This window comes from Orcinus orca, chromosome 7 (genome assembly GCF_937001465.1).
Source record: "Orcinus orca chromosome 7, mOrcOrc1.1, whole genome shotgun sequence".
Lineage (NCBI taxonomy): Eukaryota > Metazoa > Chordata > Mammalia > Artiodactyla > Delphinidae > Orcinus > Orcinus orca.
In genome coordinates, this window is record NC_064565.1 from 70,878,814 (window position 1) to 70,900,925 (window position 22,112).

Consider the following 22,112-nt stretch of genomic DNA (forward strand, 5'->3'; position numbering starts at 1 on the left):
TAGGTCATGGATCCTTTAGGACCTTGAGTCATTTGCCCAAGTCCACACAGCCAATAAGTGGCAGAAGCATCATTTGAACTCAGATCCTCTTGCCACCAAGTACAAACTTTCTCTTCTACCAGTGCTACAAAAATAATTATTAAAATATTGATTTTCATGAATACTATAAGCTTAATAGATCAGCTGCCCAGGAATATAATGATTGGGAATGTTAGCACTGTAGGTCATGCCCTTCTGATTTTTTTCTACCATGATTTGAAGGCTGGCGAGTGGCTCTTGAGGAATGCTTCACAGCTGTACTCTTCTGTTACTTTTGACTAGGTGGGTGGTGGTTCCTGGCTATCAGTCTTAGTACCATCCTGAAGAACTCATACATACCCAGATATGTTCCCTAAACAGTTCATACACACCCAGGTATATTCACTCTTGCCATCACCCCACTGCACTTGCATTTGGGGTGATGATTTCTAAGTTACAACTTTGAGAAGCGGGTCTGAACAGGTGACCGATAATGCCTATGCCACAATCCAGCTCTCAGTTTCCCACACAGTAATGTTGATGCTGTGCTGAAACTGTTTCTGGGACAAGTTATTTTAAAATGTGATCAGAGAATAAACAGACAGATTGGCTCAACCCAATCTTGTATGTCTTCATAACAACTTTTCCTTCCCTTTCATCTTATAGTAGAGATATCTCCCAGGAGATTATCATACTTGAATTCTATTTCTTCTTGATTCTAATTCTTCCGGGAAGTTGTTTTTCTTCCTGCTTCCTTTTAATTTCTTTTCCATACCCTCTGCCTCTCTTTGCATGCCTCCCGACCACTGAACTCCCAAGTGCAACTTGGACATTTGACTTCTTTAGTGGGTTGTCTTTCACAGTTTCCAAAACCTTAATAATATATCACACATAAATATAACTTAGTGTTCATTTTTTCTCTTACCCTCCCAGCAACCCTTTGCTCAGGCTTTTTGTCCTTTCAGTTCTTTCCTGCTGTGCCCCACAGCTACAATTGCCCTGAGGGAAGACATGACTGTACAAGGCTGGATGGCTTGTTCAGTATTCCTTGGGTTACTTTAAAAGTGCAGTTTAACTTGTGGCTGTGATTGACATTGACAGGTTGTAAATGGAATTATAGGCTAAATGATTAAAGTTTAGGACAACAGCACACATTTTGTGGTTCGCTTCAGATTCTGAAGTGATACTTGGCTCTTGTTGAAATCCCACAAATATAGGTCTCTATACCTGTACAGATCAGTGGATGGGGAGAATGTCTGGGGTAATGCAGGGTTGGTCCTTGTGGGAAAGCCTCAGAGAGAGGAACTGTTGAATAAAAATGAAAATAGGCCACATTAGAGCTGAAAACACTTGTAATCAAGAGACCAGTCTAGTAAAACATGGTTTATATAGAGTATTATATAATTATTTGGAGTATATATAAATGAAACTCCTAGAAATTAACAGCACCCCAATTAAAAGTGGGCAAAGGACATGAAAAGAAAAATCACATGGTGAAGTACAAATAGCACTTAAGTGTTTAAAAAGATGTTCAACCTCTCTCGTAATAAAATAAATTTAACTACAGTAATGAACCATTTCTTAACAAGTTGAGAAAAATGCAGAATATACAGAATACAGAAAATAACTCTTGGGCATGTGCTTGCAGTTTCTTGAAGGAGTGCAAAATGGTATACCACCTATAGAGAATTTGGTAGCATTTAGCAACACTATAAATGTTTTAATACTTAAATATGACAATCTTCTAGAAATGTATACCATAGATATACCAGGAAAAGTATGAAATTTCATAAGTTTCACACTACTCATTATGTTACTACTTGTTACCTGAGTTCAGCAAAAGAGAACTGGTTGAGTAGATGATGATACATCCATGCAGTAAAATATAATAAAGTGTTTTTTTTAAACGAGGACATTGTTTATTACTGATAAGGAGAAGATAAATTGTTGTTTCAAAATAAATAATATTGGAGGGGAAAGCAACATGAAGAATAGCATATATTGTAGGTTGATTTTTGAGTAAAATAAGGGGAGGCAAATATTTATTTGTAGAAGGATAAGAAACTGATGAAAACATTTACCTGTAAAGGGTGAGAAGGAGGGGGCAGTAAGGGAAACAAGACTTCTCTATGTATTTTTCCATGTAGTTATAACTTTTACCTGTGTATGTGTGTTTAAAAACACACACACACACACACAACTCAATTTAACAAAAAATTCCTGATACTGAAAACAAATGGGAAAAATTTAACTGGATATTGAATTGGTAATACAACTACATGGAGAAAAGATTTGTTTCAAGCAGCTTTAGAATATAAAAATTTTGACCATGCGTAGTGGGGGTGAATTCCAAGGACAGAAAGAACTATAAATATATTTTAAACTTTACTCAGTAGTTGAATCTTTTAAACTTTTTATATTGAGATAATTTTTGATCACATCCAGTTGTAAGAAATAATGAAGATTCCTCCCTCATCCAGTTTCTTCTAATGGTAACATTTTATGTAACTGTAGTCTAATATTACAACCAAATAATTGATATTGACACAGTCCGCCAGCTTTGTTCAGATTTCACCAGTTTTACATGCACTCCTTTTTGCCCTATGTGATTTTATCACATCTGTGGAGTCATGTGATCACAGTCAAGATACAGAACAGTTCTACCACAAGGATCAATTAGGCAACTCCTTTACAGACCCATCTACCTTTCTCCTTCACCTGGTCACCACTAATGTCTTTTCCAGCTCTGATTTTGTCCTTTCAAGAATGTTACATAAATGGAATAATAGATTGTATCTTTTGAGATTGGCTTTTAAAAAAACTCACCATAGTTCTCTTGAGATTCATCCAAGTTGTTGCATGTATCAGTAGTGCATTCCTTTTTATTACTGAATAGTATTCCAAAGTATGGATGTGCCACAATCTTTATTCACCTATTAAAGATCATCTGGGTTCTCTCCGTTTCTTTCCTTGGCTCTCACAAATAAAGATTATATGAACATTCACAAACAGATTTTTTTGTGTGAATGTAACTTTCATTTCCCTGGGATAAATGGCAGGAGAGCACCTACTGGATTATACACTAACCATATATTTTGTTTTGTAAGAAGTTGCCATACTCTTTTCTAGAATAGCTATACCATTTTACATTCCTAGTAAAAGTGTAAGCCAGTTTCTCTAAATTTTTTCTAGCATTTGGTATTAATCACTAATTTATCTTTTTATTTTAGCTATTCTGATAAGCGTGTAGTGATATGGTTTTAATTTGCATTTGCATTTCTCTAATGGCTAGTGATTTTCTAGCATTTGGTATTAATCACTAATTTATCTTTTTATTTTAGCTATTCTGATAAGCGTGTAGTGATATGGTTTTAATTTGCATTTGCATTTCTCTAATGGCTAGTGATTTCTCATTGCTTATTTGCCATCTGTATTACCTTTTTGGTAAAATGTCTCTTGATGTCTTTTGCTTATTTTCTAATTGGATTTTTTTCCTGTTGAAGTTTGAGAGTTCTTTATATATTCTACATACAAGTTCTTTGTTGGGTATGTGGTTTACAAATATCTTCTGTTTGTAGCTTATCTTTTCATACTCTTTAAGGATCTTTTAGAAAGCAAAATCTTAAATTTTGATGTGATCCAGTTTATCAGTTTTTTCTTTTATGGATCATATTTTTAGTGTTAAGTCTAAGACTTCTTCACCTAGCCCTAGGGACTGAAGATTTTCTCCTGTTTTCTTCCTACAAGGTTTTACAGTTGTTTACATTTAAGTCTGTGGTCCATTTTGAGTTTTATATAAGGTATGAGGTTTAGGTGGAGTCTCTTTGTATTTTTTAACCTGTAGATGTCCAGCTGCTCCTGCACCATTACTGAAAAGGTTGTCGTTCCTCCATTAAATTACTTCTGTACCTTTTGTAAAAAATCAGTTGGGTATATTTATGTGGGTCTATTTCTGGGATCTCTGTTCTGTTTCATTGATCTGTGTGTCCATTCCTCTGCCAATATCATGCTGTCTTGATTACTGTAGCCATGTAGTGAGCCTTGCGTTTGGGTAGAGTGATTCTTCCCATTTTATTCTTTTTCAAAATTCTTTTAGCTAGTCTGTGGCCTGTGCCTTTTGTAAAGTTTTAGAATAGGTTTGTCTATGTCTACAAAAACCATGCTGGGCAGCAGTTTAACTTTTAAAAAGTAATCTGCTATTGTTAAATTGATATTCTTTTCTTTATATGCTATAGGATAAAGCAATAAATATGTTAAAGAAACAAAATGATGTGGTATTTTAGTGAAAGTTAGGATACATATATATATGTATACAAGAAAAACTAAAAGGAGTAAAATATTGTATATAATACTGTCCACTGAAATTGCTTAGAAGCAGCATCACCCTAGTAGCAACAATCATCTATGGAGCCATGGTTGTGTCCTCTAATACCATTTTCCTCCTTAGGGAAATGGTGGGCTTGAGGTGTGGGTTAAGAAAAGTACAAGGTGATGTTGGGATATCCCATTGTATCAGAAATCAAGGAGCTTCAAAGATTAATGGAGTCATGTCAAAGATCATAGGAGCCGGTTCAGAGGAGCTCCCAGTGACCAAAATTGTGGCAGTATATGCAGGAGGGAATAATTACTCTGTTGGAATTACACTGATTTTGCAAAAATTAGAGTGAATGATGATGGGGGGAGAGAACACCATATAAATATAAACAAGATATGTCATTAGTTGGATACATGAATGTGGAATTCAGAGAAGAGGCCTAGGATGCAGAGATTATATATCTATTGATCAATCGATTGATCTATCTCTACCTTCCTATCTATCTCTATATATAAAATAAAGATATCTCTCTATATATATCTAGGAGTCATCAGTGTATAGATAACATTAAAGCCATGAAAAAAATCAAGAGAGTGGAAATTCGTAAGAGAAAATGTCTAAGGACAGAGATTATGATGACCTTCCAAAATGAACAGATCTTAAAATAAGAAAACAGAAAAAAGACTGAGAATTTGTCAGCAATTTAGGAGGAAATCTAGGAGTCTGTTCAGAAAACCAAATTTACAAAGAAACAGGAAGGGAGTGATCAACTGTGTCAAATTCTTTTCAAAATGGTATATGGTACCTATACTTCTGCAACATGCTTTTGACTCAACTTTGTGAGATTTATCTCTGATGATAATGAGTTCATTTTCAGTGCTTTAAAACCCATCGAGTGTCCTTTAACTTCATTTTTTGTTGATTATTTACTGTTTCAAAAAATGCTCTGTGAACATTCTTGTCATATGTCTCATTTTGTGTGTGTATGGACGTTCCTATAGAGAATATGCCTAGGAGTGGAATTGTGTTACAGGTTACACATATTTCACCCTTACTGTATGTTGCCAATTGCTTTTTAAAGTGGTAATATGAATTTACAATCCCACAGGCAGTATATGGGAGTTTCTATCCTTTACTGAGTATTAACAGACTTCAAATATTTTGCCAAATTCACGGGTGTGTAATGGAATCTCATGTCTTTAATTTGGATTTTCCTTGCTACTAGAAAAGTTGAGTATTTTCGTATTTGGTTTTCCTCTATGCTTTACTCTATTTTGCTCACATTTTTATTTGGTTGATTGTCTCCTAAGTTGGTTTGTAGGAAGTTTTTATGTACGCTGGCTATTAATCCCTTGTTGGGTATATGCATTGCAAATACCTCCTTGTTAGAGTTTAGATCATAACTACTCTTCTCACTTTTTACAGGGTCTTATTATAAATAGAAGTTTTAAGTTTTTATGTAGTGGAAAAATTGTCTTGGTGGTTTATGCCATTTATCTTTTCAGTATAAATTTTAAAATAATAATGTTGACTTCCATGGGGGAAAAACAATAACCTGGGGATAAAATGGCTTATGTACCAAAGAAGGAAATTCAGTTTGATAAGCAAATAAATAAGTACCCAATATTACAATTTGGGGTATGGGTTAGGCAGAAATAATGGACTTGAAAGACAATAAATTTGGGGGAAAGACTTTTAAACATCTCTGAAATGATTTTAGGTTGTCATCATGAAATCAGGTTTTTTCTTATTAGTAGTCCGTGTGTCAACATATAAACATTGAAAGATCAAGAAATAGTAACCCTATTTAAAAGATCTTGCAAAATTGATTATGACATCAGGCAAGTGATTTACAAATTCAAGCAAACTGATTTTTAGCCTTTTTCCATAACTGTTAAACCACTAAAATTATATAAAAAGTTACTTTACTGCAATATAATCAATTTAATTTTATGTAAACACTATCTTATATGACCCCAACATTAAGGACACAAACTCAAGGCGCGATACTGAATTTTGATAAGTTCAGATTTTGAGGAAATTATAATTCGTTCCCTTCATGCGTATCATTTAGAAGGTTAGAATATCACATAGAACTTAAATACAACTAACATGAAATATTATACACTGTTAACTAAGTTTAATCATTTTTACTTAATCTGTATTTGTGACAGTTGACAAAGAATATCAAATATGTTTAAAAAATCCCCCAAATTTTCACCATATTATAGAAGACAAGCTGATCTTTAAATGGAAACCACCTCATAATTTCTTGTTCAGCTTTCATTTTTCTGTATTAATCTTTATTTTAAATGTAAATTCACCATTAGACTTCATATTTAAACAACTTCATTGGAGTATAACTTGTATATAATGAATCACATATATTTAAAGAATACAGTTCATTGACTTTTGACACATGCATTCACCTGTGCCACCACCACTACCAGGACAACCAAGATACTGTACACTTCCATTACCCCTAAAAGGTTTTCTGCCCTTTTGCAATTCCTTGTTCCCTCCATCCCTGTACTCAGGCAACTACTGACTTGAGATGAGCTGCTCAATGGTGGCTCTCCTCTCTAGGCCAGGGTTGATGGTAGGAAATGGTGTTACAGAACTGGGCTCCCTGATGACAGTAGGGAGGGTTGGATCCTAAAATAATAGAGGCATGATCGAAGCACTTAACCATCTAAAGCTTGGTGGGAGTAATTATTATAATGAGTAGAAAAATATAAATCTCAGGTGTTCCTAGGGGAGAGAGAGATGTACAACCTGTGGAGTAAAATCTATTGCAGTAGAGATGGCCAAGTAGAAGCCTCCAAAACTGTCCCACCCAGCCAAGGTAGTAAATAAGAATATCTCATTCTGGGGCAGGGGTAGGGGAAATGGTAGAGATTAGTGACACCACCTTAAAGACTGAAAGAATACATGAATAATAGTCTCCATCACATCCTCAGTTCACCAGTTTTGCCCCGTATCCAGCTGCCCCACATCCCATCCCTGCCCACCTGCAGGCAAGCACCAGCCCCAGGTCCCCCTGGGCTGTGTACAGTGGCTGCCAACATTCTGGTAGGCGCCACATGGTCGGGGCCCAGCCCTGCCTACCATCACATCCACGGTAGTCAGATCCGCCGCAACAGAAAGACCCACGCAACCCACATGGAGGGGTGATGCAGAGCACATAACACTGATGACCAGAGGAGTGTGTGCTGCTGGGCCCCATAGGATGTATCCCACATAAGGTCACTACTCCAAGATTGGGAAATATAACCGAACTACCGAACTACATAGAAATAAACACAGATAATTTGGCAAATGAGATAACAGAAGAATATCTTGCAAATGAAGGAACAAGACAAAACCCCAGAAGAACTTAGGAAAGTGGAGATAAGCAATCTACCCAATGAAGAGTTCAAGGTAATGATCATAAAGATGTTCAATGAACTCTGGAGAAGAATGGATGAACAGAATGGGAACTTTAACAAAGAGGTAGAAAATATAAAGAAAAAACAACTGAAGATGATAATAACTGAAATAAATCTACTAGAAGGAATCAATAGTAGATTAGATGGTATAGAGGAACAGATCAATGGATAGGAAGACAGTAGTAGAAATCACCCAAGCTGAACAGAAAAAAGAAATAAGATTAAGAGACCTCTGGGACAACATCAAGCATACAAATATTTGCATTATAGGGGTTCCCAAAGGAAAAGAGATAAAGGGTTATAAAATGTATTTGATGAAATTATGGCTGAAAACTTTCCGAACCTGAAGAAGGAAACATAGTCCAGGTACAAGAAGCAGAGTCCTAAACAAGAACAGCCCAAAGAGGTCCACACTGAAGCACATTATAACTAAATTGGCAAGAATTAAAGAGAATCTCAGAAGCAGCAAGAGAGAAGCAACTAGTTACATACAAGGGAACTCCCATAAGACATTGTGCTGACTTTTCAGCAGAACTTTGGTGGCCAGAAGGGAGTGGCATGATAATCAAAGTGAAAAGAAAAAACCCTACAACCAAGTTGGCTACCTGGCAAGGCTTTCCTTTAGACTTGAAGGAGAGATCAAAAGGGCTTCCTTTTGATCAATAGGGCTTCCCTGGTGGCACAGTAGTTGAGAGTCCGCCTGCCGATGCAGGGGACACGGGTTCGAGCCCCGGTCTGGGAGGATCCCACATGCTGCCGAGCGGCTGGGCCCGTGAGCCATGGCCGCCGAGCCTGCGCATCTGGAGCCTGTGCTCCGCAACGGGAGAGGCCACAATAGTGAGAGGCCCGCATACCGCAAAAAAAAAAAAAAAAAAAAGTTTTACAGACTAGCAAGAGGTAAGAGTTCAGCACCACCAAACCAAATATACAAGAAATGTTAAAGGGACTACTCTAAGTGAAAAAAGACTGCAACTAAAAATATGAAAATTATGAGAGGAAAAATGTGATAGTAAAGGCGAATATATAGTAAAGGTAGTAGATCATCCACTTATAAAGCTACTAGGAAGGTTAAAAAACAAAAGTAGTAAAATCATCTGTATCCACGGTACATAAGTTGTTAAGGTACATAAAACAAAAAGTTGTGAAGTGTTGTCAACCTTAAGCATGGGAGATGGAGTAAAAAGTGCAGGGTTGTTAAAGTGCATTTGAACTTAAGAGATGATCAGCTTAAAATAACTGTGTGTGTGTGTAGGTTTTTACATATGAACCTCATGGTAACGACAAACCAGAAACATAGGTACACACAAGAGGGAGAAGAATCCAAACGTAACAGTAAAGATAGTCCTCAAATCACAAACGAAGAGAGCAAAGTAAGAAAGGAACACAAAATAACTACAAAAACAAACAGAAAATAATGAAAAAATGGCAATAAATACCTATCAATTACTTTAAACTGATTAAATGCTTCAGTCAAAAGACATAGAGTGGCTGAATGGGTAAGAAATACAAGACCCACATATATGCTGTCTACAAGAGACTCACTTCAGATCTGAAGACACACAGACTGAAAGTGAAGGGATAGAAAAAGGTATTACATGCAAATGGAAATGAAAATATAGCTGGGCTAGCAATACTTATTATTACAAAATAGACTTTAAAACAAAGAATGTAACGAGACAAGGACATTACATAATGATAAAGGGATCAATTCAACAAGATATAACAATTGTAAACATATGCATCCAACATAGGAGCACCGAAGTACATAAATATCAACAAATGTAAAGGGAGAAAGAAGTACACAAATATCAACAAACATAAAGGGAGAAATTGATATAATGCAATAATAAGTGGTGTGTTAAAGTCCCCTACATCAATGGACAGATCAGACAGAAAACAAGGAAACACTAGCCTTAAATGATACATTGGACCAGATGGACTTTATATAAAACATTTCATCTAAAAGCAGAACACACATTCTTTTCAAGTGCGTGTGGAGCATTCTCCAGAATAGACCACATACTAACCCACAAAACAAGTCTTAATAAATTTAAGAAGATTTAAATCATGTCAAGTATCTTTGCTGACCACATCAATATGAGACTAGAAATCAACTGCAAGGGGAAAAAACTGCAAAAAACACAAACATGGGAAGACTAAACAATATGCTTCTAAACAACCAATGGGTCCCTGAAGAAATCAAAGAAATTAAAAATGCCTTGAGACAAATGAAAGTGAAAACACAGCAATCCAAAAATGTATGGGACACAGCAAAATAATTCTAAGAGGAAAGTTTATGTAGTACAAGTCTGCCTCAAATAAGAACAAACTTGAATAAACTTACACCTAAACAAGAAATTACAAGTCTTGGTAAGGTGTGAAGAAAGAGGAATCCTTCATTGTTAGTGAGAATGTAAATTGGTGCATTCAATATGGAAAACACTATTGAAGGTTCCTCAAAAAATTAAAATAGAATTACCACATGATCCCACAGTTCCATTTCTGGGTATTTATATGTAAACAAAAACACTGATTAGGAAAGATACGTGCACCTCTATATTCATTGCAGCTTTATTTATTTATAATAGCCAAGGTATGGAATCAACTTGTGTCCATCAATATTTGAATAAAGATGTATATATACAAAGAAATATTACTCAGCCATGAAAATATTGCCATTTGCGATGACATGGATGAACCTAGGAGAATATTTTGCTAAGTGAAATAGAGTAAGATAGCGTATGGTTTCACTTGTGTAGAATCTGAAGAATACAAATGAGCATAAGAGGAAGAGATTCATGTATACCGTGAACAAACTGGTGGTTGCCACATGGGAGGCAGGTAGGCAGATGAGTGAAATAGGTGAGGAAGATCAAGAGGTACAGTCTTCCAGTTAAAAAGTATCACAGGAACGTAATGCACAACATAGGGAATGTAGTTAAAATATTATAACTTTGGTGACAGATAGTAACCAGACTTGTGATCATTTTGTCAGGTATAAAAATACTAAATCATTATATTGTACACCTGAATCTAACAATGGTGCAAGTCAGTTATACCTCAATTAAAAAAAAAGAAAAAGACACATTTTCACTTCTTTCACCTCTCATTCCTAAGAAGTAAGTACAATTCCCTGGTGGGCATTTGCATTCTGAATACAAACTTCCTTATGCTTGGGAATGCTTCATTGACTTGTTTATCATGTGACATCAAGGACTGTCTACTTTGAGTTGGGCCTTGAGCTGGAAAAGGCTCTTATCAGATTTGGTCTGTGATAAAACAAGCTTGCCACTTAGGCTATACAACCCAGTGGACAGTATGATATTACAGTTTTCTGGGGTGGGAAAGAGCCCCATGTGGAGTTTGTCAAGCTTCAATAGGAGAATCAAACTGTATACACTTAAAGTTTTGAAGAAGGCCATATCATCCATGCAGAGAATTATACAGCTGCCCATTCAGGTCTTCTCCACCCCCATGTGGATGTGGATGTGGATGTGGATGTGGCATAAGTGAGAGGTGCTGTTGAGAAACATGTTTTCCCAAACCTGTTGAGTGAAGTCACACTGGTAGCTTGAAATCAGCCTTGGTGGGCATATTTACACCCAGGAAATTGTAAAATGCTCTAACTCTGGGGCTTCTTTAATCTGGAGAGCCAGCTTTTAGACATTTTTACCCACACAACACTGGACATGGGGGTCTGAGCTCCCTGCTTTTACAACTTATTTGTTCCTTCTGCCCTTGGCTGTGCCCAGTGGCAGTGGTAAGTAGAGGACTGGGTATAAATAGAGCCAGAAGGGACTTCATAGAAAAAGTTCCAGCAATGGGGATATGATTATGTATCCTGATACAATGATGAAACGGCTGTCTGAAGGTGCAGCTGAGATGCTAACTTGAGATAAAGTGTTGCAAGGATGTGTGTACCATACTCTAAGATGCAACTCCAGGATTTAGTAGATTCCCTCTCTTTATGATTGTTTTCGGGGCTGTGTTCAACAGTTATGATACATGGGCTCTGAAGGGGTGGAAGTGGGATTGGCTCTGTATTCCATTGTTACCTGTGAGGGACTGGAGGAATGTGTGTTGCCCATCCCCGTGGCTCCAGCCCCTGTGAATCTAGAGGTCCTACTTCTCAGAGAGAGGTTACTTCTATCAGAGGACACATAGCAAGAGCATATTAAACTTTATGCCATAGCTGAACACTATGGTATATTTGGGCTCCTTGGGCCAAGAGAACAGGATCAAGGAAAAGAGTTACTACCCTGGATAGGAATAATTGACTCTGATTAACAGGAGGATGTAGTGATGCTGTTAAATAGTGCAGGCAGGTTAGCATATGTGAGGAAAACATGTGATCTCTTAGGAAAACATGTGATTTCTTCATATTTTTAGGCTCAATTTTGATGATAAATTGACAATTGCAGCCTGAGAAGGGCATGATGACTAGGAGCTCATATTCCTTATGGTTGAGAGTCTGGGTCACAGCCCCAACCCCTCCACCAGATAAGCCTCCTGGGGCAGTGGAGGATGAGCCAAGGATGAGGAAATCTAGAAAGTATAAATGGGGAGATAAGTACCATTTAAATACTCAAGACCAACTGTTTATTTAGCCCATCTTCTTAGATCAACCAGAATACTAGAGGAAGAAAGATCAACCAAAATAGGAAGATCAACCAGAATACTGGTGGAGCTATTCCCAGACGGGGTGCAGTTATTATACAAAATGTTTTCGAGAGCGACACGAGTTGGACTTGAATGGATTTTTTAGGCATGAGACACTTACATTCCTAACTCCTGCCAAAGTCTCATAGTTGAGATCCCCTCCAGTAATATCCTCTGGCCTAAGAGAGCTACATCACTTAAGGTTATCCCCTGTCTATGGAGACAGCCACCACAGTTCATACCGGTTAATGGGTAAGAAGGTCCAGCCCTTTTGACTCAGTTTCAGAAAACTGAAGGCCCCATGGGGTGAGCTGAGGCCTTTGTTGCAATTGCATTGCAGTCAACTTCTACCTCTGCCCATTTGTTTTCTTTATTTCATTAGTTTTGATGTTTCCTAGAACATTAATGTCCTAGAAAATTTAGATTGTACGTTAGTTTTGAATGCTAGTCGGGCAGCAGTAGCAGAGTTATTACTATGTGACCATGCATGAGTTACATGGACATTTTTTCAAAAACAGGTTTGTTGAGTTTTAAGTTATATAATATAAAGTGAGGCTGATGAGTTTTAGCATACAGCAACACCCATGTAAGTAGAATCCTTTTTTTTGGTAGATCCCTTAAGATTTTCTACATAGACAGTTGTCTTTGAATAAGGACAATTTTAATGTTTCCTATTTTTTTCTTGCCATATTGAACTAGCTGAAGCTTTGAATTTAATATTGAATGAAAGTGGTGAGAGTCATTTTGAACTTAGGGGAATTAATCTTGCCTTGTCTCAATTTTAGAGCAAAGGCATTCAAAATTGCTCCATGAAGTATATTAGTCATACGCTTTTTATAGATGCTTTTCACCGTACTGAGGAAGTTCCTTTTATTTTCAGTCATTGAGAATTTTTATCATGAAAAGGAATTGAATTTTGTCAAGTGCTTTTTTCTGCATCTACTGTGACAAATATTTCTTTTATTCTAATTTAATTAATCACATTATTTAAAAATGTTTTAGTTTAACAACCTTTATTCTTAGGATGAACTTCATGTAGTCACAATCATCCTTTTCTATATTGTTTGATGTAATTTACAAATACTAATTTTCTGTCAATGTTTATGAGGAATATTGTTTTATAATTTTTTTATTGGTGCTATTTTAGTTTTTTTGTTGTCATTAGGGTTATGCTGGCCTAATAAAACAAGTTGAGAAATGTTCTTTTTCTGTTTTCTGAAAAAGTTTGTATAAAATTATTTTTTCTTCCCGTTTTGTAGAATTCATTAGTGACACCTTTTGGGCTTGGAATCTTCTTTCTGAAGATTTTTTTTAGTAAATGTATTTACAAATTCAGTTTTAAAATGTATACAGCTACTAAGATTTTTAGAAAATTTCATGTATAAGGTTTGGGAAGTTATAGTTTTCAAGGCCTTTGTCCATTTTATACAAGTTATATAACTCATTGGCATACAGTTTATAATATTCTTATTTGTTTAATGAACTCCCATTAGCATTTATGGTGGTTAAGGCTTTTATACAATGTATTCTTTCAGCTTTTGTAAATTGTGATGTCTTTATTTTCTCCTTATTTTTGAGAATGTTAATTAGATACAGAATTTCAGGTTGACAGTTTTTTTTTTTTCTTTCAAGACTTTAAAAGATGTTCTATAGTCTTTGGCCTACTGTGTTTCTAGTGAGAAGTGTCGGTCACCATTTATATGTAGTTCTCCTGTATGTGAAGTAATTTTTATCTGGTTTTACTTATCTGTGTGGAGTTGTTAAATTTCAGTTTGTCCTTTTTCCTAGGATGAAGTCCTTTGAGTTCCAGCTCAACATATAGAGTAGTGTACCAGAGTTCCATCCTCAGTGGACACTAGACAGCTTTTGTCTCCCTGGGCCATCATGGCTCTCGGAACCACTGCTCTGACTTGTTACTGAATAGAAACACCCCAAGAAAATATAACCTGACATTTCAGCTCACCTTCTTACATTCCTTCCTATCTTTTCCTGGATCTTGACCCAGTAGTTCTTCACATCGATGCTTTAGTTCTTAGCTCTTTGATGCTTAGAGAAAACACACACACATGCACACACATATATACACACACACAATGTAATAAGCTTATCTTGCTTATGTAATTGCCTTTAATGGAAGGACTGGTCCAAATAACATAGTCACCCATTACTAAAAGTGGAAATCCCACTTGTACTTTGTCATTCAGTTAGTACATCTATATAATACTGGTTTTTATATTACCCATTTGATGATTTGGAAAACATACATGCTCTTTATATAACACCTTTTTCATACATATTTGATAAAAATACATATGTATACATATACATATATACACACATACATCCTCATATACATACATATGTTTATAATATTAAACCACTTATATTGAAGAATTGAAGGTTTTGAAGGATAGAACAAACACATAATTCTGAAAAGCCTTAAAATAGTTTTTCTTGATTTTAAAAGTAAGTCATACCTACAAAAATTTCAAATGATACAGAAACGAAGTAAAAAGTGAAAGTTCCCTATACTTTGGGTACCCTTAGTTATGAAATGATTGTTTGAGTTGTTTGCTGAATACATTATAAATATTTTTATTTTGACGGTGTCATTTAGACACAGCTTAAAAATGGCTGCATCAAAATAGCCATGTCAAGGTAACTGCATTAGAGTATGCTTTTTATCCTTATGAGGTAATCTTCTCTGGTTAATTCACAATACATTTTAACATGTGAAGGACTCTGAAAAATCCTGTAACAGAGAAATCTAATTTTAACTTGGTGCTTTCCCAAATGGTTTGCTGTCCAAAGGCTTTTTCACTTAACACTTATCATATCCTATGGAATTAATATTTCTATGGAAAGTCTTTGTTAAATACTTATTGTTACTTCTGATTTTCATATGTATACTGCTAGTAGTATTATTACAGGGAAAAGTTAAATTAATCTGAGATTTGCTATCTAGGGGAGTCAGCAAGTAAAATGAATTACAAGCAGAATAGCTGATGCTTTATTTACAGTTCATTCCTGTGTTAGTTTGCTATGGTTGCCGTAACAAAGTACCATAAACTTTGTGGCTTAAACAACAGAAATTTATTGTTTCATGGTTCAGAGGCTAGAAGGCAAGATCCAAGTGTCAGAAGGATTGATTGCTTCTGAGGGTCATGAGGCAGAATCTGTTCCCTATCTCTCCCCTAGCTTCTGGTGGTTTGCTGGCAAGCTTTGGCAGGCCTTGGCTTGCAGAAGAGTCACCCCATCTCTTCCTTCATCTTCATGTGGAGTTCTCCCTGTCTGTGTCCAAATTTCCCTTTCTATAAGGGCACCAATCAAACTGGATTATGAGCCATTCTAATGACCTCATCTTAATTACATCTGTTAAGAGCTGTATTTCCAAGTAAGTCACATTCTGAGATACTGGAGATAAGAATCTGATATGAATTTTGGGGGGATATAATTCAATCCATAACAATAATTTTTCTGAGAGAAGAAATGCCCTTTACATCAGTCTTCTACATGTAGGCTCATTTTCAGGAAAAGGGAAATATAAAGTAAAGGTAAGAAAATTGAGTGTTATTGAAGGTAAAGTCTCCGCTTTTTTAAAGGAAAAAGGAGGGCTAAATACTGGGAATAAGATTTTGGGGAAATTATAAAAATGTTGAGGAGGATATATATTTTCCCAGAAAAGAATTAATGTATATTAAACTTTAGGCAGTTATTTGATCCGCCAACTACACTGTAGTTGTATACCAATAAAGGATTTATCAACTTTATACTCAGATATGCTATATTATTGGCAATCTCTATATTTCAAAATACAACTCCTTTAAAATTTATTTTATCCAAAGTCAGTAGCCATTCTATCTATAAATTATTTAACCGTAGCATTTCAGTCTGGATTTTAGGATTTGTTCAATCTCAAAGAGCATATGGAGAGTGTATGTTTAGTAATGTAGAACATCTGGCACAAAATATGTGTAGCATACCACTTTAATAAATACTATGCAGAGCTTCTACATAAAATCTTTGTTACCTGATAAACAGGAAGCTCTGTTAGCTTATGAAATTAACTCATAATTAGGCAACCCATAAGATAAGAATCCCTACAGCAAAAAGACTGGGCTTATTTACTGAGCACTTGAGAGCAATGCTCTCATTCATTTTTAAAATTTTTAATTGTTTTAAAATGTTTGGCTGTGTTGGGTCTTCATTGCTGCGTGCGGGCTTTCTCTAGTTGCAGAGAGCGGGGGCTACTCTTCATTGCAGTGAGCCGGCTTCTCATTGTCGTGGCTTCTCTTGTGGAGCACGGGCTCTAGATGCGTAGGTAGGCTCAGTAGTTGTGGTTCACGGGCTTAGTTACTCCGTGGCATGTGGGATCCTCCAGGGCCAGGGATAGAACCCGTGTCCCCTGTATTGGCAGGCGGATTCTTAACCATTGTGCCACCAGGGAAGCCCTCTCATTCATTTTTATTTCTGTAAATTCCTGGCATGAAGAACTATAAGTGGTGAGTGCTCAATATGTTTATGAAATGTTTTGATTGAACAAAAATGAATGAATTATGGTGTTAGATAAATATAGCACTCATTTCTAGCCACTTATCAATTCTCTCATTTATACCGAAGTTTAGGCTTTGATATCAATAATTCTAGGATCAAATCTCAATCCGGGCCCATATTAGCTGTGATATTTGTAAGTTACTAAAATATTTTGAGCTTCAGTTTCCTTATCTGTCAAAAGGGAATAATTATAGCTATATCAGAAAGTAAGGATGAGAAATATAACTGCTGCTACTTTAATACTGGCCATTATTATTATATTTTACCTAGATGATAACAACTGCTTCACAACTGGTCTACTGAAATTAACCATGCCCTCCTCCAACCCATTCTCTACCCAAGAGTCAGCACAACCTCTCTAAAATGAAAATCCAATCATTTACTTCTCCTCAGTCCTTGAATATTTCCCTACTGCACTAAGAATAAAACCCAAATTTCCTGGAGCTAATTAAGATCTGATCTGACTCTGTTTCTGTCTTTTTCTTCATTAATATGTTGTTTAATTTAATGTGACAACTTGAGTGATACATGGAATACCCATATTAAATATTTCTGGGTGTATCTGTGAATGTGTTTCTCTATGAGATTAGCATTTGAATCAGTGGACTGAGGAAAAACTAATTGACTTCCTCAATGTGGGTGGGGCCTCATTCAATCCTTGTGTGTGGAGAGAGAGGACGAAGAGATTACCTATTGGTTGTTTCTCTGAGAACCCTGACTAATACAGCAATCCATACTATAATTCATACATACTTCAGTGAGCTGAATAACTTACTTTTCCATGGAAATGCCGTGCTCTCTTTTCTACAACCGTATATACTCATGCGTCTGCCCTATAGCAGTGACCCTTCCAGATCTCTTCCTTACCTCCTCACCTACTTTTTCCTTTTCTCCCTGACTCATTTCATTAAATATTAGCTTTCTTGCAAGTTGGATTTTTTTGTTTTAACTTGAAAATGCCCCTGGGAAAACTTAGCCCCTCATGACTGGGTTGTGTGTTTCTCCTATATGAGCCCTCTGGTACTCAAGGCACATCTGATTCTAGCATTGACCATATGGCATTCAAGTCTCCCATTTACTTCTCCACTATCTTGCAAATTTTAATGTATGCTTACATCTCTAGTATCGTCCCTAATACCTGCTATGTGATAGATAATCACTATTGAATAAATGAATGAAAATAAGATGGCATTTGTAAGAATATGGTTACTGGTGTATAATAAGTGTCAAGAATAAATAAGATATGCAGAAGACACTAATTTAATCATTTGACACATTTCCCTTTGATTAGGTGGTAAAAGTCTAAAAAGTTTTCAGTTTACTGGTGTTTAGTTTCAGTTACTAGCACAGAGAAGAAAATTATAATTCAGTGTCTGAATAAATGATATTCCTCAAGATCCTGGTGATGTGCATTGTGCCCACTTCTTAGTTATAGATGATTCCCTTATGGGAGACATATTTCTGATATACTTTCCTTTCTCAAAGATGGAGCTTCTAATATTCTATTTCCCAGCATGTAAAAAATAATTAGTTTCCTTTTAAAAAAATTTTGGTCTATGGAGGTTAGATAATCCTCAGATGCTACATTTTCTAAAGTAGCAAATTGTTCCAGCTATCTTGTCCAAAAGGTATCATATCTCAGACAATACTAATTCTTAGCTCTGTTTCAGAGAAGTATTGCTTACTATTGACTACACAATAGAATCATTTGAAGAGCTCTTCTAAAAGCAAATATTTGGGTCACATACCAGATCAATTAAATTGAAATCCCATGGGATGGGACTGAGGCATGGATATTTTCTCTAAGCTCCCACAAGTGATTATAAAGTGAAGCCAAGAAAGAGCACCAGTACCTTAGGGTCTAGCTAAATATCAGAATCACTTGTCCAAGTTTTAATTCCAAATCTAATGTCCCAGAAGGTTCTGATACGACTGAGTTTTCTTTTATCCCTTTTTAAAGTAATTACTATTCCCCCCAACCCTGATTTCAAAAAAAAAAGACAGCAATGCAGCAAGTACAAAGAAAAATAAAAGTCATCTATAATCCCATTGCCTAGGGAGAGGAGAGGGGGACCATTGTTAAAATTTTATAGTTTAAAGATTTTAAATTTAATCTTTCAAGTAAGCAGATACTGTTGTTTGAGTACATTCTCTGTTCATTGCTGTTTTAGGATTCAATTGAGCTGGAGATTACCTGGAGATCTCTGAAGAGATTACCTGGTTTAAACTTCTGTCTTTATTAAAGTATGAATGTGTAACTGAGGCACCTGGTAAAATAACTTTCTCAAAGACACATAGGTAGTAAAGTATGTCAAACCAGATTCTATTCAATATATCTCAGTGTCTCTGCAGTTCATAGCACAGTGCCTCGTATTTTGAATACTAGACTTTTTCATCCTTAGGCAGTTACCTTGGATTCATACTACCTTCTCACTGAATGCTAATACGATTATTTTAAAATGTGTATAAATATTTCTGTCTAAACTTTAGTCACTCACGTTAGCATGCTCCATTGGTGACCCCTGTTGAGATCAGTCTCCTGACACACTTATGAAGTACATCCTTTGAACTTTAGTCAGTTTTCAGTCTTTCTACATCCACTGACCCTGGGTACTAGTACAGTCACTTGTATTCTCTAACTCTGGAAAACTAATTTTTCTAATCCTGCGCCCCAAATTTGACTAGTGACTGCTTGTTAGGCATCCTAGAAATATTATAGGAAAAACTGCTGCCTATCCTGTTAGCAAACACATTGCTTAATTAATGAAAAATCGGGCTGTTGTGTCAAGTGATGGCTTGCAGCGAATGCCACAAAGAATTTCAGGAGTTGATTCACATCCATATTAATTACAACTGAGTAATAGGGTCATGTTCTTTCTTTACAAAATAAATGATTTCCTACTTATTATGGTAGAGTTCTAAAAGTTAAAAGTTAAATAAGATTGGCTCCCGGTGTTACAGTGACCCTAAATAATGTTTAATTAAGCCTAAATTTTGAGTAAATTATTTCCAAACGGGTTTAAAAGTTAATGAGATAATAATCACCCAGGAGAGAACAGCATGGTAGCAATAGTATAAAACAGCAGCAGCCTGGCTAGCTTGTGTATATTCTCTTATTCTAGATCTCACACATGCTTAGTTGACTTAAAACATTATGGTTCAAATAGACTCAAGGTCACTAAATAGGCCTATAATGTGGATAGAATTGAATTACATCTGAAGTGTTTAAGGCACAGTATATGAACATAGCTGAAGTAATGTGAGAAAAAATGTTAATTTCTTATCTAACACAGTTGGAAATGAATATTGGTTCAGTTACCCTAATAGAATGTCAGGAAACTTGGAAAGTTTATTCAGCAAACTTAATAGAATACTTACTAAGAAGCCATAGTGTTGATAGAGCTTTTATTAACACGTATATGATACCCCCCCAAAAAAAATTCTGGGGAAGATTGTTCGGCTTCTTTAATAATCACTTTCTGATGATAAAGTGATAAAAATTCATAATAGAAAATGCGGGAAATAGACAAGTTTTTTAAAAAGTCACTTGTGTTACCACCATAAAAAAGCAATGGTCATTAACAATTTGGGGAAAAAAGATGAAAAATCCAATGTCCTTAAAATACAGCTGTTTTCATATTGGATATATTCTTTTTGTAATCTGTTTTTCTGACTTACTGTGTTAGAATGTTCCATGTCATATTTTTAACTGGTCTCATGGCGCTTCAGCTGATCTCATGGTGCTTTAGCTGGTCTCAAGGCTTTTATTCTACATACAGAAGCACAAACAAAAAAGTGAAAGCTCTAAGTATCTAATAATAAGGATTCTGTATGACAACGCCTTACATATCAATACTATGAAAGGCAAACAAATTGTGGGGGGAAAATTTGCAGCATATATAACAAGCATGGGGGAGAATATTTTAGGTATATGTTTAGCTTTCTTAACAGTAGGAAAATTGTGAGACTCCTAAGAAAATCATTCACAAAAGAAAAAGCAAATTTAGTTATATATGAAAAAATGACCATATCAATAACTTAACAAATGCAATTTTATTTTATTTATTTTTAAATGATTCAAAACACTTTATTGCAGAAGAGGCAATATTGGAAAGATATTTGACTTTGGAATCAGACATTCATAGTTGAACCCCAGCCCAGCCACTGACGAACTGTGTTAATATTAGTGACTAACTCCCTGAAATGGGAATTAGAAAACTATTTTCCAAAGTTTCTGTGGGAAGTAAATGAGATAAAAATAAAACCCTGAAATGAAGTCAGAGAAGAAAGACAATTCCTTCCCTCCCCACACCTAACCATCCTCACCTCTAGTCCTGAACTGAATAATACTACTCTGTTAAATTTTTCAGTGTACAATGCCGTATTGTTAACTAGAGGCACAGCAGATCTCTGGAACTCATTCATCTTGCAAAACTGAAACTTTATACCCCTTGAACAACAACTCATTTCCCCCTCCTGCCAGCTCCTGTTACCAACCAACATACTCTTTGCTTTTATGATGTTGACTACTCTAAATACCTGATATGAGTATGATTATGCAGTCTTTGTCCTGTGACTGGCTTATTCCACTTAGCACAATGTCCTCCCAGTTCATCGATGTTGCATGTAGCAGGATTTCCTTCTTTCATATATGTGTATGTGTGTGTGTGTGTGTGTGTATATATATATATATATATATACATATACACATATATATATGTATATATATATATACACACACACACACACACATACACATATATATATAAAAATAACATTTTCTTTATCCATTCATCCATCAATGGACATTTAGGTTGTTTCCATATCTTGGCTATTGTGAACCTGCTGCTAGGAATACAGGAGTGTGGATATCTCTTTGAGATACTGATTTCATTTCCTTTGATTATATACCCAGCAGTGTGATTGCTGGATCATATGGCAGTTCTATTTTTAATTTTGGGGGTGACCGCCATACTCTTTTCCATAGCAGCTGCTTCATTCTACCTTCCCGCCAACAGTGTACAAAATGTTACAATTTCTCCACATCTCACCGACCTTTGTTATCTTTTTTCTTTTGACAATAGCCATCTTAATCTATTTTTTTTTTTAATTAATTTTTATTGGAGTATAGTTGATTT